The sequence below is a fragment of the Meles meles genome, chromosome 6, assembly GCF_922984935.1.
Source record: "Meles meles chromosome 6, mMelMel3.1 paternal haplotype, whole genome shotgun sequence".
NCBI lineage: Eukaryota > Metazoa > Chordata > Mammalia > Carnivora > Mustelidae > Meles > Meles meles.
The window spans coordinates 133,950,099-133,965,333 of record NC_060071.1 but is presented as its reverse complement, the minus strand read 5'-3'; the positions used below and the strand labels follow the sequence as shown (position 1 = coordinate 133,965,333).

At 41.2% G+C, this 15,235-nt stretch overlaps 1 protein-coding gene and 1 non-coding gene across 2 annotated transcripts in view; both read right to left on the bottom strand.

Annotated features, from left to right (window-relative positions):
• Positions 1-15,235, bottom strand: part of SPTLC2 (serine palmitoyltransferase long chain base subunit 2) — a 110,811-nt gene that overhangs the window by 37,059 nt on the left and 58,517 nt on the right. The window lies entirely within an intron of this gene.
• On the bottom strand, positions 10,410-10,537 carry LOC123945201. Its single transcript, XR_006819106.1, has one exon. It is a non-coding gene; the product is annotated as a small nucleolar RNA SNORA31 (small nucleolar RNA).

The window sequence follows — 15,235 nt, the reverse complement described above, 5'->3', positions numbered from 1 at the left end:
ATCCTACTTCTTGCTGATCATTACTGGCTGAGTTCTCGGCCCCTGCTTGAAGAAACTTCCAGAAATCATGGAATGTGTGTCTGCACATCTGGCATACTCCATTCCTGAGTGTGTGATCGCTCTATCACGTGCACACATTTGCCGGCCATTACATATAGGTCGAAACTGATGTCAGAACACAAAACACAAAAGAAAAAGAAGACACCACCAAGGCTCAAGTCAAGATAGAGAAAGAGCCTCCTGCCTAAGAGTTACCCATGTTCTGCCAGGGCACAGGGCAAATCTCACTGATCTAAAGTCGAGGAGGGCAACTGGCCGGACTCAACTCTCACCAACCATGGGCAGGAATTAACAAGAAACAGTAACAGAATGGCTTGTTTTATTTTTGTTTCATTTTTTAATACTTCAGAGAGAATTAGCATTGTAATACATTAGTCTTATATGGGGTGCTATCAGATGAAGGTACCCACAAGAAATGCTGGAAAAATATGGAACATTTCACTTACCATAATGACAAGATTCTGACACTCAAGCCAACTTTGAAATGATCACTTGTTTAGGCATTGTTAGTGCCCTCATTTACAGAGAATGCACAAGCTGACAGCCTTCTCACAATGCGATTTCCTTGCCTCTCTCTCTCTTTTTAAAAGATCTTATTTATTTATTTCTTTATTTGTCAGAGAGAGATTGAGCACAGGCAGACAGAGTGGCAGGCAGAGGCAGAGAGAAGCAGGCTCCCTGCTGACCAAGGAGCCCAACAAGGGACTAGATCCCAGGACCTTGGGATCATGACCCAAGCTGAAGGCAACTGCTTAACCAACTGAGCCACCCAGGTGACCCATGATTTCCTTCTCTTTGTTCTTCTTAAGCACTATAAACACAGAGGGTAGGGAGGTATTCTAGCAGGACTTTTCTGTTCTGCCCAAACTACCGAGTATAGTCCAACAACCCTAGAACAAAACTGTCCCCAGTACCTTCTAAAAAGGCAGTAAGTATTCTCATTTTCTTCCCTCCCATAACTACCAAACTCTTCTAATCAAGTGGTGTTGCTAAAAAGGAGTGACAGTCATCAATCCGTAGACCACATGCCAAACAGCTGACACGGGCTATCCACGCACACATGATCATAGAGACTGTATTTCCTGTAACATATCTGTGATATCTGGGTTTTGAAAATCAGCATGGGTTAGTTTTATAAACAAAATAAAGAATAAAAATAGATGAATACATTTACATTGGCATTAAAAATCGTGCATTTTGGATCCTTTAGACTGATCCCTGAGCAGCAATATGCATTCATGTTACAGATGACCTACTTTCTGGCAAACTGCCCAGGATGTAAGCATCATGATCGGGACCAACTAAAAATCAACGAACACACAGAAACTAAAATATAAAGTTAACCAACTTAATATTATAAAAACGGTTTACATTTGAAGAGAACCAGAGTTTAGAACCCAAAACTGGGTCCTCACTGCCAAGCACAATATGGAGGAAGAAAAAAACGACAGGCCTAGTACAGAATCCATCCACTTACTTATTTCTACTGAGCCTGGAAAACTTTGCAGGCAAATGTTAGTATTCAAAAATGCATCAAGAATGCTGGGATGGCTGTATGTCAACTTGACTGAGCCACAGTGACCAGATATAGGGTCAAACAGAATTTGGGTGTGCTTTGTGAGCATGTTTTGGATGAGATTAACATTTGAATTGGTGGACTGAGTAAACTTGAGTAAAGACTGTCCGGGAGGTGGGGGGCCCCTGGGTGGCGTAGTTGGTGAAGCTCCAACTCTTGGGGTTTCAACTCGGGTTATGAGTTAGGGTTGTGAGATTTGAGCCCCGTGGTGGGCTCTACGCTCAGTGCAGTGTCTGCTTAAGACCCTCTCTCCCTCTCCCTCTGCCATCCTCCCCTGCTCTCTCTAAAATAAATTAACCTTAAAAAAAAAAAGGGTGGGGGGATTGTCCTCCCTAATGTGGGTGGGCATCATCCAATCGTTTGAAGGCTTCGAGAGAACAAACGGGCCCTCTCAAACAGGAAGAACTCCTCCTGCCTGTCATGCTGGCACATCAGGTTTTTCCTGCCTTCAGACTTGAACTGAAGCATCAGCTCTTCCGGGGTCCCGAGACTAATGGCACTTGGACTAGAATTCTTTCAGCTCTTTTGGGTCTGCAGCTTGCCAAATGCAGATCTTGAGACTTGAAAGCCTCCATAACTATATGAGCCAATTTCTTATAATATCTTCTTTTCCACTCTCCTTCTTCCTTTCTATAAAAACACCAAACAGGAAAAACCCAGCAAATGCTTTATGATAATGATTGCAGCTTTGATGCCTCAGAAAGCTTAGGATCCTGTCCAAGAAATAGCCATCTATTCTTCTGACCAAGTTATTCCAAGCCCAGTGGGACTCAGGGGATACTTAAAAGAATATTTTCCTTCTTTCTTTTCTTTTTTTTTTTTTTTGAAGATTTATTTGACACAAAGAGACCACACACAAACAGGGGGAGTGGAAGAAGGAGAAGCAGGCTTCCTGCTGAGCAAGGAGTCCAGCCTGGGGCTTGATCTGAGGACCCTGGGATGATGACCTGAGCTGAAGGCAGACGCTTAAGGACTGCGCCACCCAGGCACCCCAATAGAACAACTTCTTGAACAATGGCCATTTTAGACGTTAAAAATAATCTCCAGCTGCTGTTAAAGCTAGTCATCTTCTACTATCATCTTTCTACTTCTCTCCTCAAATGGTCACCATCCCCACTGTTAATGTTTGAAGAATTAGCACAGAATTAGAAAGAGTACTAACCCATACAATTACTGTACTTCATTTAAACAGTTTTGATTATAAAGAAGAGATAAGAACCCCTTCCCATACCAAACACAAAAATGGCTAGGTACTTCCTTCACTCTTCATCAATGGCAAAAAATAGGGCTTGAGGGAAGACCTCACCCTGCCATCAGTGGGGTGCTGTTTAGGAATCACAGAATGGTACACATTATTCAAATCACATACAGCAGCATCTGAGACCAAAAATCTTGTAGCCATACTCTCTGTACATTCCTACAAGACCAGGGTATGCTAAAGAATTAAAAACTGAGTAAGTGCAGTAACGGTAAAGATCCATTAATGGAGAAAAGAAAACCTTTCTAGGAATAGAGGCAAACACTTGGTACTTGTTACAGATTTTGCTAACTTTCGCTTACCTTATGAGTCTTACGAGTACGTAAGTACCAAAGTTGATTTCCTTGCCACAGAAATATACTGACAATTAACAAGGTTAAGCCATGAAGGAACTTCCACTCCATATTATTATTTTTACTTTTTCAGATCTAGATGATACCTTAGTGTAGAGGCTGGCAGAACAGTGAATTCTTAACTAAGTCATCTAAGTTTCTTTCCTAAAGCAGCAGCGGTTTCTCCTTCACTCACGTTTCTCAATTATCAGTGGTCACCTTCTATGGAGAGCTCTAAAGTGGGTGAAGGCAGCAAACAACACTTTCCACTCATCCCGGCACTCTGTAGATCAACAGATTATACATTTGCCACAAGTACCCAGTCAGGAAGTACTGGGAAGAGTAGGATCTCACAGTTTACTGGAAAGGCAAGAGAGGGACAAAAGAATGCCTAAACACACAAATCAACTGCCATTACAGGTCCTCCTTTGTTCTTTATCTTCCATGTGAACAGCTGCAGAATTTCAACCTGCAGATTGAAATTAAGATCGCTATGCCTAAAACTATCTTCAAGTACTAAATAGGACTAGGGAAGGAAGTAAGGGTGAGAGAGAAGAGCATGGGATGTGAAGGAAAAAACCCAGTGAAGCTATTCCAACACAACCACACTGTGTTGGAATTTCAATTTATGAGTTCAGCTTTTTCTCATGATTTCAGAGAAGGAAGGATAAAGTATCCAGGAATGTTATCTAAAACAAAAATAAAGGCAATATTAGCTAGAAGGCAGGGCAGACTGATTTGAATAACACATTCCCCTTAAATACCAACTAAATTGCACTAGAAAATCTTTAAGGTCCTTATAAGAGACCCAAGGAATAGGAACATAAATGTACCCCTGACCCACTCTTTACAAGCTATTTTCATACTCCACTGAACACTCTTGTAAAAGGGATATTTATAAGGGACTTCCAGAAAGCAGGAGCTCAGTAACTGTTTAACACTGAAGCAAAGTGAGTCAGGGGCTAGGTTCAGTATCTCATAGAAGCAGCCACTATTTTGCTAGACTGGGAACAAATGAAGTGTTCAGCTCAGGCAGTTGTCAAGCTAATGAACATCAAAGCAGACAGCCTGCCTCTCCCTCCCCTAGGGACACTGTTCCAAAGCAGACCTGGGTGTTTCGTCTCCCTACCAGATGCAGCTGAGTATCTGACCCTACTTCATATCACCACCGCTCCTTCCCTCCCCTGCACCTAGAGTTTTTGCCAACATCACACACTGCACAGTGACTTTCTCAAGCACCACTTACCACCCTCTCTCCAGAGTGGCAGCTTAATCCTTTAATTAGTTTCAAGGCCCAAAACTAGGATTTCCTGAGGACTGCTACAGGATGTGCATCACGCAGCAGGGGCTAAGGCTTCAAGATGTTCAAGAGTTTCAAGAATGGTTGCCAAAGCACTGTCAGAAACAGACAGCCCTAAACAAAAGGAAGAAAGGAGGCCAAGTGCCTTCGAAAAATTAAGGAACTGAGTTTTATTTATTTTTTAAAGACTTTGAGAGCGAGAGTGAAAATGAGAGAAAGAGAGCATGCCCATAGGAGGTGGAAGGGGGTGGCGGGGGAGGGGGAGGGAGGAAAGGGAGACTCCTTTCGGAGGAGGGAGACCAACACGTCAGGCTTGATTTCAGGACCCTGGAATCATGACTTGAGCCAAAGGCAGACGCTTAACCCACTGAGCCCCCCAGGCACCCCAGGGAACTGAGTTTTAAAGGGTGTCAGCTCACTGTCAGGACAGAAAGTCTGTATTTGTCCAAAGACTATCCTACTGTCCTTTGGGGCTGAACACATAACAAGCTAATTTTAGACCAAACTCCAGGAATGAGGAAATCTACCGTGCTCAAGCACCCACCTTCAGATGAGGAGGGCCAGCAAATATGGCAACTGCTGGTAAAGGCGAGGCTTGGAATGAACCTAGGAGTTGCAGAGGCAGAAGACAAGGCCATAGTGAGTTTCACGAGCTAATCAGTATTGTACTTTTTAAAGTGTACAGCGGGCAAGGCCAGCTGTAGGTAATGTACTAAAAAATTTGATTCTGAGTTAACAGGCCATTTTAAAAAAGTGAAACAAAAATAAAGGCACCCAGACTTAAAGAGCCAACCATGGGTCTCTGAATTCTTAGTTCTCTTTCTGCCCTCCAAATTGATTTCTGAGTTCTCCACCCATGCCTCTGATTCATTGAGCAAGGATCATCAGCCCTCTAGAAGAAAGCATCAAATCATCCAGATTTCCAAAAATGATGAAAACTGGCAACTTAGTTTTACCACCAAGTTCTTGTTCCACAAGGCAACATGTCCCTTATTTTTCTTCCAAAAGAAAGAGACCATATGTCTGGCCTTCCAATTTCCTTTCCTTCCCAAATCACCACCTCTCAGCAGAGCATCTCTTGGGTTCTCTTTGGTGTAAACAAGCCCAAACAAACAAACAGCCCTTAAATCCCTTAAAAAATTAGTTTGCATTTTAAACTGAGGTTTTTGGGACACCTGGGTGGCTCAGTGGGTTAAAGCCTCTACCTTCAGCTCAGATCATGATCCCGGGTTCCTGGGATCAAGCCCTGCTTGAGCTCTCTGCTCAGTGGGGAGCCTGCTTCCCTTCCTCTCTCTCTGCTTGACTCTCTGCCTACTCGTCATCTCTGTAGGTCAAATAAATAAATAATAAAAAAATCTTTTTTTAAAAAATAAATAAACAAACTGAGGTTTTCTTTAAAGTGCATACTCTAGGACCTTGTCCACCAAGACTTCGTGGTCTGGTAGAGTGGACTAGAGTGGACTAGAATCCTCATTTCCAACAAGCGCTATATCAGTGGTGCTCAACCCTGGCTACATACGAAGATCTGAGGTGCTTTTAAGTAACATCCTGCAGGGGCCTCACCCCCTAGAAATTCAGAGGGTCTGTTAGGGGCCCTGACATCAGCAATATGATTAATTTTGAAGCTTTTGTCTGTGTAAGCAAGGTTAGGAACCACCACACTAACAGTGCCTCTGATGCAAGGTGGTCCATGGACAACAGTTTGAGAACAGAGGCCCCCAAGAGTATACCTGAATGAGGTTCTTCTGAACCTTGTTCCACCACCAAAGCAGATGGCAGGTGGAGTAAAATATTTGGATAATTAGACAAACCATAGATGACTTTTTTTTTTTTTTTTTAAATCAATTCCTCTTCAGAAAGCTCTCAAATCTGGCAAGCCTTCAGAAGGGTATCTGGTTCTTAATGGAGATCAGAGTCCATACATCTTCTCACTTGTTTATAAATATTTGTATTCTTGTAGCAATAAATAGCAAAGTTGATGAAAAACTAGGGTCAAGTCTCCTAGCCAAGGTCCTTCGAAATAATTCTGGGGGAAAAAAGCACTTCGAATCATGCTGAGGTTTAGAAAGTTGTTCTTCTCAAACAAAACAGCCTGGATTATAAGGTTCACAAATTCAAGTCGTAAAAATAGACTGAAGAAATAAATGGTCCTAAGTTTCAGCTAAACGGTAACTGAATAAATCAAATTTGGGGGGAAAAATCTTTAAAATAAATCTGATTATGAAATAAAACTAAGGTAATTGACCCACTTCGGTCTTAAAAAGCAAACAACTCATGGAACTTTAATTAAGAATTAGTTTCTTTATATCATCTTACTAAATCTCCAAAATGAGGTACATTTAGTACAGGACTCCTTTCCTGTCCTAGGGAAACACCCCAAACTCCTTATTTATGCTTTGTACTAAGAATAATATTCTACTAAATGAACAAGTCTACATTTGTTCAAAGGTTAGCCCCCAGGCCTGCCTGCTGCCTGTGGGCATCTTACTTAACAGTCAGCTTCAAACTCTCAAACAAGGCACAAAAGGAGAGAGAAACAGATAGGTAAATGCCCCCAAAAGGCTTTCATTTGTATGGCTGATCACACACAACTAAATTTAGCTATGTTTTGGAAAATTAGACCAGAAATCAGAAAATTAGAAAGAGTTCATAAATTTTTAATAATTTATGGTTTAATAATATGTTAATATATTATTTAATATTAATGTTTTAATAAAATGTTAAATATCCTTAATGCAACTTTAGAAGAAGTGAATGCAGTTCAAGAAAGCCACATTCCGGGGCGCCTGGGTGGCTCAGTGGATTAAGCTGCTGCCTTCGGCTCAGGTCATGATCTTAAGGGTCCTGGGATGGAGCCCCGCATCGGGCTCTCTGTTGGGCAGGGAGCCTGCTTCCTCCTCTCTCTCTGCCTGCCTCTCTGCCTACTTGTGATCTCTCTCTCTGTCAAAAAAAAAAAAAAAAAAAAGCCACATTCCTTCTATTCAGAGACACGATATTGAGAAAACTTCTGTTTGTGGGTGCAAATTTCTCCACCATAAAGTGGTCATATTGCTTGCTGACTTTAGAAAGTTTAAACCACTGGTTAAAAAGCCCTTTGGGCTGGATAATGATGAAGCTAATTTACAAAAGGAAAATCCTTCTTTTCCCTTGATAGCTGGTAATTTACTAGAGTGATAAGCTTTTTTTTTTTTTTAAGAGTGATAAGCTTCTATAGAAAAAATCCACTTAGAAATATTGATAAGGAACTTAAGATTAATAAGATCTGAGTTTGCTTCAAATAATTAGCTAGTTTTAAGGAAGTTTAAGATTTTGCTGTGTGTGTGTTGGGGGGGGGGTCCGGTAGTAAGGAAGGAGGTTTTTGGAGAGGAGACTTAAGGAGGAACCAGAGGAAGGGGGAAGCTGAACAAAGGAAGAATTTGCCTATGTCTCTAAGACCAGCCCTTCTCTGGAATCCTATCCTTACCACTAGACAGTGTACATTTTTTCAAAGACAGAGATCATGCGTTGTTCAACCGTGCACTTCTCAACTGCAAACCCACCACAGGGTACAGAGGAGATGCTTGATATATGTTCTATAAATGTGGAATCCAACAATTTTTTAATGTCATCTTAGGCAGTCAGTTATAAAGACAGGAGGTAATCTAATCTGATTCTTAGTGTTAGATACAATGCTAAGCTGTAAGTAACCAAGAAAACTGTGTTTAGGGGCACTTGGGTGGCTCAGTCATTAAGTGTCTGCCTTAGGTCCGGATCATGGGCCCAGGGTCCTGGGATTGAGTCTCATATGGGGCGCCCTGCTCAGCGAGAAGCCTACTTCTCCCTCTCCCACTCCCCCTGCTTCTGTTCCTGCTCTTCTTGTGACTCTGTCAAACAAATAAAATCTTTAAAAAAACAAAACAAAAAAAACTGTGTTTATTAGAAGACTTGATTTTTATTTACATGAACTTCTAATAGTGAAATGAACAAATTAGGTAAAAGCAGATAAATAATAATGAAGAAGAAAGTGGAAGCCAACAGTCCTGGGCTCAGAAAGCAAAAGGGTGTCCAGGCTCTGCCCATCAGCTAAACACAAGTGGATGTAACATCGTCAGCCTCCTGCAGAGAAGCGGGAAATTCTCCCTGTGCTCGCCCCTCCCCACCCCCCCAGATTGTTTTAACAGTTCTGCCTCCTTAGCCGGGGACTCGTGGAATGCTTTTTTTTTTTTTTTTTAAGTTTCTCAGTTCTCCTAAATCAATTTTTGACAGTTCCTGGGATTCTCAGGATGATCATTTAACACCTCATTAACAAGTCTATTACAGGAATTAATTCAAATGAGCCAAAACTAATTTTTAATTAAATCTCAATCTGCCCAAGGTATTCCTTTTTTCTCTTACACCAACAGGCACCTAAATTGGCCCACTTCTTTCAAAAATAAGAAATGGAAAAAGTGCAGTTTTCTGGAAAATTAAAAAGAAGATTTTATTGGGGTGCCTGGGTGGCTCAGTGGGTTGGCCTCTGCCTTCAGCTCGGGTCCTGATCTTGGTGTCCTGAGATTGAGCCCTGCACTGGGCTCTCTGCTCAGCGAAAGTCTGCTTCCCCCTCTCTTTCTGCCTGGCTCTCTGCCTACTTGTGCTCTCTCGCTCTCTATAAAATAAATAAATAAATAAATCTGTAAAAAGAAATAAATCTTAAAAAAAATATAAATAAATAAATAAATAAATAAATAAATAAATAAATAAAGATTTTATTTCTGTACTTGAGAGAAAGGTGCACTGGAGCCAGAGGGAGGGGCAGAGGGAGAGGCTGACTCCCTGCTGAGCCGGGAGCCTGAGGATCAAGGCTCCATCCCCGGACTTGGGGTTCATGACCTGAGCCAAAGGCAGATGCTTAAGCAACTGAGCCACCCACGGGTCCCATTTGTCATAATTTTAAAATTTACCTAGTAAAACGTACCTATTTATTTCGTTCCATGATTTGGCCATTTAACATTCACCTACTGAAGCTTTAAGAACCCACCATTTTCTAATAGTTACGGATCACGTGTGCATTCATGCATTCAGTATTCAGCAAATTTATCAAAAGGTTCCTGGATGTCAGACACTAAGCTGGGGGCTGTGCATGTTATTAATTATGTCTCTGGCCAGAAGTAAAATACAACTAAGCACAGCTCTGGAAAATGGAAGAGCACAATTTTAGTTTTTTTGCTCAGACATGTTTTGCCTTGACTCATAAATAGATCTTACAGCTAAATTTCCATCACTGGATGGATGTGTGTGTGTGTGTGTGTGTGTGTGTGTGTGTGTGTGTGAAGTGAAAGCTCCCCCCCCCCCCCCGCCTTCACTGGCTTGCATTTAATTTACTTTTAATCCTTAAGTTGTTTTTTTTTTAAATTTTTTTATTTATTTACTTATTTGACAGAGAGAGATCACAGACAGAGAGGCAGGTAGAGAGAGAGGAGGAAGCAGGCTCCCTGCCCAACAGAGAGCCCGATGTGGGGCTCTATCCCAGATCATGACCTGAGCTGAAGGCAGAAGCTTTAAGCCACTGAGCCACCCAGGTGCCCTTTAACCCTTAAGTTTTTAAAAGTGCCTGGGTGGCTCAGTGGGTTAAGCCGCTGCCTTCGGCTCAGGTCATGATCTCGGGGTCCTGGGATCGAGTCCGGCATCGGGCTCTCTGCTCGGCAGGGGGCCTGCTTCCCTCTCTCTCTCTGCCTGCCTCTCTGCCTGCTTGTGATCTCTTTCTGTCAAGTAAATAAATAAAATCTTTAAAAAAAAAAAAAGGCAAGTGTCTGGGAAATTCTTTTCTAACACTTTCCATAAACTCCAATTTTAGACACTTTGGAATAAACCAGGATCTTCATTGTTGACAAGGTTACTTGAGTTGCAGAAATTTCCCCCGTTTTAGCCTGTACTCCCCCATTCAATCTTGACTGCCACAATGAGACAGAAAGCGCGAGGACTTTTTTCTTGCATCTCTAGTGGAAACCTTAGCAGCGGACAGGAACTGCTCCAGGTCTGTCAAATGGATGCATGAGAACATTTCTTAACAATCAACCATGTATACTTTGTGTGCATGTTTAAGCCTTACTTTCAGTCATATTTTTATTAACATATAATGTATTATTAGCCCCAGGGGTACAGGTCTGTGAATCGCCAGGTTTACACACTTTACAGCACTCACCATAGCACATATCCTCCCCAATGTCCATAACCCCACCACCCTCTCCCTACCCCCCACCCCCCGGCAACCCTCAGTTTGTTTTGTGAGATTAAGAGTCTCTTATGGTTTGTCTCCCTCCTGATCCCATCTTGTTTCATTTATTCTTTTCCTACCCCCCAAGCCCCCACGTTGCCTCTCAACTTCCTCATATCAGGGAGATCATATGATAACTGTCTTTCTCTGATTGATTTATTTTGCTAAGCATAATACTCTCTAGTTCCATCCATGTCGTCGCAAATGGCAAGATTCCATTTCTTTTGATGGCTGCATAGTATTCCATCGTATATATTCAATAGTATTTTAAGCAAGATTTATTTCCATAGAAGGTTTTCATGTAGTGTGGAATCTGATAACAAAAAAGTCTCAGTCGTAAAAGTAACACATTCATATGGTAAAATAAAATTCTAGCAGTACAGAATATTAAATATAAAGTCCCCTCCTCGGCCAGCCACCTCGTTTCCCATCCCAGGAACCAGCGCCAGGCTCTCCTTCAGGCATCTCTGATAGCTAGCACTACAGAGCTCAATGTGCTTAGCCCTCTGCTTCCCCTTCCAGCAGCCCTACCTGGTGGTGTGGTGAGACAGCTGTGCTCTGGCTACTTTCCATGTTTTCTTGACTAATCACCACCAAGCTTTGTTTTTAATTCTAGTGGCCAGTCACCTTTATAAACCTAAAGCCGATTCCTTCACTTCAAAATGTGATTTATAAACAAGATAGTATCTATTGACATTCCACCAAGTACATAACAGAAACTGATACACTTCCATGCCCCTCACCTTCCTTTACCCATTTCCACACCTCCAGTCTGCTACTGTTTACACTGTCAAGGTTTTTCTTATTTATACCTGGTTTATAGCCACTGCTAAACTTCCCATGCTTTACCTGTAACTGACCCTATAAACTCGAAACTAATTAAAAGCAATAATATGATTTTACTCCACTTGTATTAAACAAAAGAAAGTCTTCCAAGTATCAAAGCTAAGTGATTTCTCTTTCTTAACCCCTAATAATTCAAGTCACATTTTAGTTTTTTTTTTTTAAGGCTTTTATTTTTTTATCTTTTTAAAGATTTTATTTATTTATTTGACAGAGATAGAGAGATAGAGAGAGAGACACACAACAAGAGAGGGAACATAAGTAGGGGGAGTGGGGGAGGGAGAAGCAGGTTTCCCACTGAGTAGGGAGCCTTATGCAGGGCTCGATCCCAGGACCCTGGGATGATAACCTGAGCTGAAGGCAGACGCTTTAACGTCGGAGCCACCCAAGTGCCCCAAGTCACATTTTAGTCTTAATTTCATCTTAAATGAAGATAAGTAGTTCACCATTTCATAGCTCACTGTATTATCATTACAAAACAACTATTTTAGATCCACTAATTCTGGCTTGGAACGGAAAAAGAAAAAAATCATAACTGGAGAAAGAACATAACTCTGACATCTTAAGCTCATAACTGGAGAAAGAACAGTAGCCCCTGTGAAAATATACCCTGCCATAAATCCTACATTCTGACACAGGTCGCATCTTTGTTTAGAATAACAGATATTAGGGGCGCCTGGATGGCTCAGTGGGTTAAAGCCTCTGCCTTTTCGGCTCAGGTCATGATCCCAGGGTCCTGGGATCAAGCCCCGAATCGGGCTCTCTGCTCAGCGGGGAGCCTGCTTTCCCCTCTCTCTCTACCTGCCTCTCTGCTTACCTGTGATCTCTGTCTGTCAAATAAATAAACCTTTAAAAAAAAGAGAGAGAGAATAACAGATATTAATAGACAACCTTAAAACCCAAGTGAAGTATTTAATAACAAGCAAATATATACATTTTAACTCAAGTCTAATCTGTTTTAGTTAGCTATAAATCCTATTTATAAGAAACTAAGTTTAGCATCTCTATCCTAATCTGATTTAGAATGTTCCTCCAATGATACCTAAGCTCCACTTCTTTTTTACTGATGAGATACACCTGCCAGTTAGAATGGAACAAATGCCTCCCTGGCTTGGAAAGCCAGCTTACAAATGGTTGCTTCTGGTTACAAGAGGACCTGGCTAGGGAGAGCAAAGCCCAAACTACCTGTTTCATTAAAGTTTGAAGATTTATCCTATTAAGAGAAAATCAGTAACAGCATCAAATCAAAGATACATTTATATCTTTAAAACTAAATTATCAATCTTAAATTTATCATATTTTTTCCCCGAGTCCTATAATTCTAAGAACACTGGTCAGCATACATGAAGCTTCAATTCAAGAATAATCCTATATGAGTGAATGAGGGATCTTACCCTCTTAGGTCTATAAATTTCTTAAGTCCTCATCATTTAAGAACACAAAGAATATAATAAGGACTAAATCATAGGTCATTAACTCTTACAATGCCTCTCTTCAAGGCACCAAAGTATTCATTTAACCACCTACCAAGCATTTACTGCACGCCTACTATGTGCCAAACATGGTTTTCAACAGAAGCAATAAAGTGAACAAGATAACCAAAACTCCATGTTTTCATGGAGTTTATATTCCACTTTGGGAAGACATAACAATTTTGTGAATGATCAAGTCAAACAATTACTGACTCTAACTTCCTGATATAGGCACTATTTAAGATGCAAAGGAGGAGCAAGACACAGATCCTAAGAGGGAAGCTGACATGACATAGAAAAACTACATAAAGGGTTAGGGTGCCTGGGTGGCTCAGTGGGCTAAGCCTCCGCCTTCGGCTCAGGTCATGATCTCAGGGTCCTGGGATCGAGTCCCCATTCGGGCTCTCTGCTCAGCAGGGAGCCTGCTTCCCCCGCCCCCTTCTGCTTGTCTCTCTGCCTACTTGTGATCTCCCTCTCTGGCAAATAAATAAATAAAATCTTAAAAAAGAAAAAAGAAAAACTACATCAAGGATTAGTGAGCTTTCACACATTATACAGTGACATCCCTAAGCTATTGGTTGCCGACCTGTGTCATCTGGCCAACAAGCTTTTGGAGTTACTGCCCAATGATACTGCTTATTAACTGAAAGTTCATTTTTGGGACAGTCTCCCTCTTTCTATAACAGTATTTTATGTATACATACTTATATATATATAGAAATATAGCAGTATTTTATCACTATTATTCTAATACTTTACTCCATTTCATCTTTGTATTACCAAAGATGTTTGCTAAAGGGACAAAACAAAATGTGAGTACTCATAAGATAACACAGGACTCAAGGGGTGCCTGGGTGGTGCAGTCAGTTAAGCATCCAACTCTTGATTTCAGCTCAGGTCATGATCTCAGGGTCCTGGGATCGAGCCCCGGGTTGGGCTCAGTGCTCAGCACGGAGTCTGCATGGATTCTCTCTCCCTCTCCCCACCCCTACCACCCCCCTGCATGCTCTCTCTTTTCTAAAAATAAGTAAGTCTTTAAGAAAAATTTAACATGCGACTCAGAAGCTTCAAGACAAAACCAGAAGTCATTAGACATACTGAATGAGACAATAACAAACTTTATATGCTCATTGGAATTGTGCTGTAGCTACACTATCAGTTATGGAAAAAAAGATCAAAATCAAGTAACATAAAATACTTGAGACAGTCAAAATTATAATGAAAAGGCAAGGCTTAGAGATTTCATTATATGTTCGGTATTATAGGACTGGACACCAACTCTAACACTAGCAGTTAGCCTACTGATGGACTTGCATACATACTTCAAACAAAACACTGTGTTCAAACATTAAACACTGGCTCTGAGACAAAATCATAAATCTGTGATATTATAAAGCTGTGAAACAGGGCTTTTGGGAGAAAAAGGGTATTAGCACAAAAGACACAGCCTTTCAGCTTCCCCCATTTCCAGTCCACAGCAGTACGGAAATTCAACAAGACACAGAAAATATTGCGCAGCTTAGATATAAACCTGATTCCTTCCAGGCAAATTTCTTCAAATATAGACACTGAAGAACAGTACAGTATTAGAATGTATTTCTAGAAAGCCTAGATAATCCAAGATGAAAATGAAAAATACCCCTAAAATAAATCATGCACACACATATAGCTGTACAGAAACACATACCACCAATTAATTAATTCATACAAACAGTAGAAGAAAGCAATAAACACTTGCAGAAGATACATTTGACAGGGACTAAAGAAAAGATTAAGGAACAAACACATTATCTATACGGGAAAAGACTCACAAATTCTACCCTATCAAAAGGGAAACTTTTATAAAACATTACTATAAACAAGATTTAAAGAAAAGCCATTTCTCTCAGTTTGAGAGACAACAGTGGTAAAGAATTATTATCCTTCTCTCTCTCCCTCTGACCCTCCTCCCTGCTTGTGCTCTATCTCAAATAGATAAAAATATTTATAAAAGTGGGGGGTGCCTGGGTGGCAGCTGCCTTCAGCTCAGGTCATGATCCTGGAGTCCTGGGATCGAGTTCTGCATCAGGCTCCTTGCTCCGTGGGGAGTCTGCTTCTCCTGCTGACCCTCCCCCCTCTCACGCACTCTCTCTCTCTTCTCTGTCTCTCAAATAAATAAATAA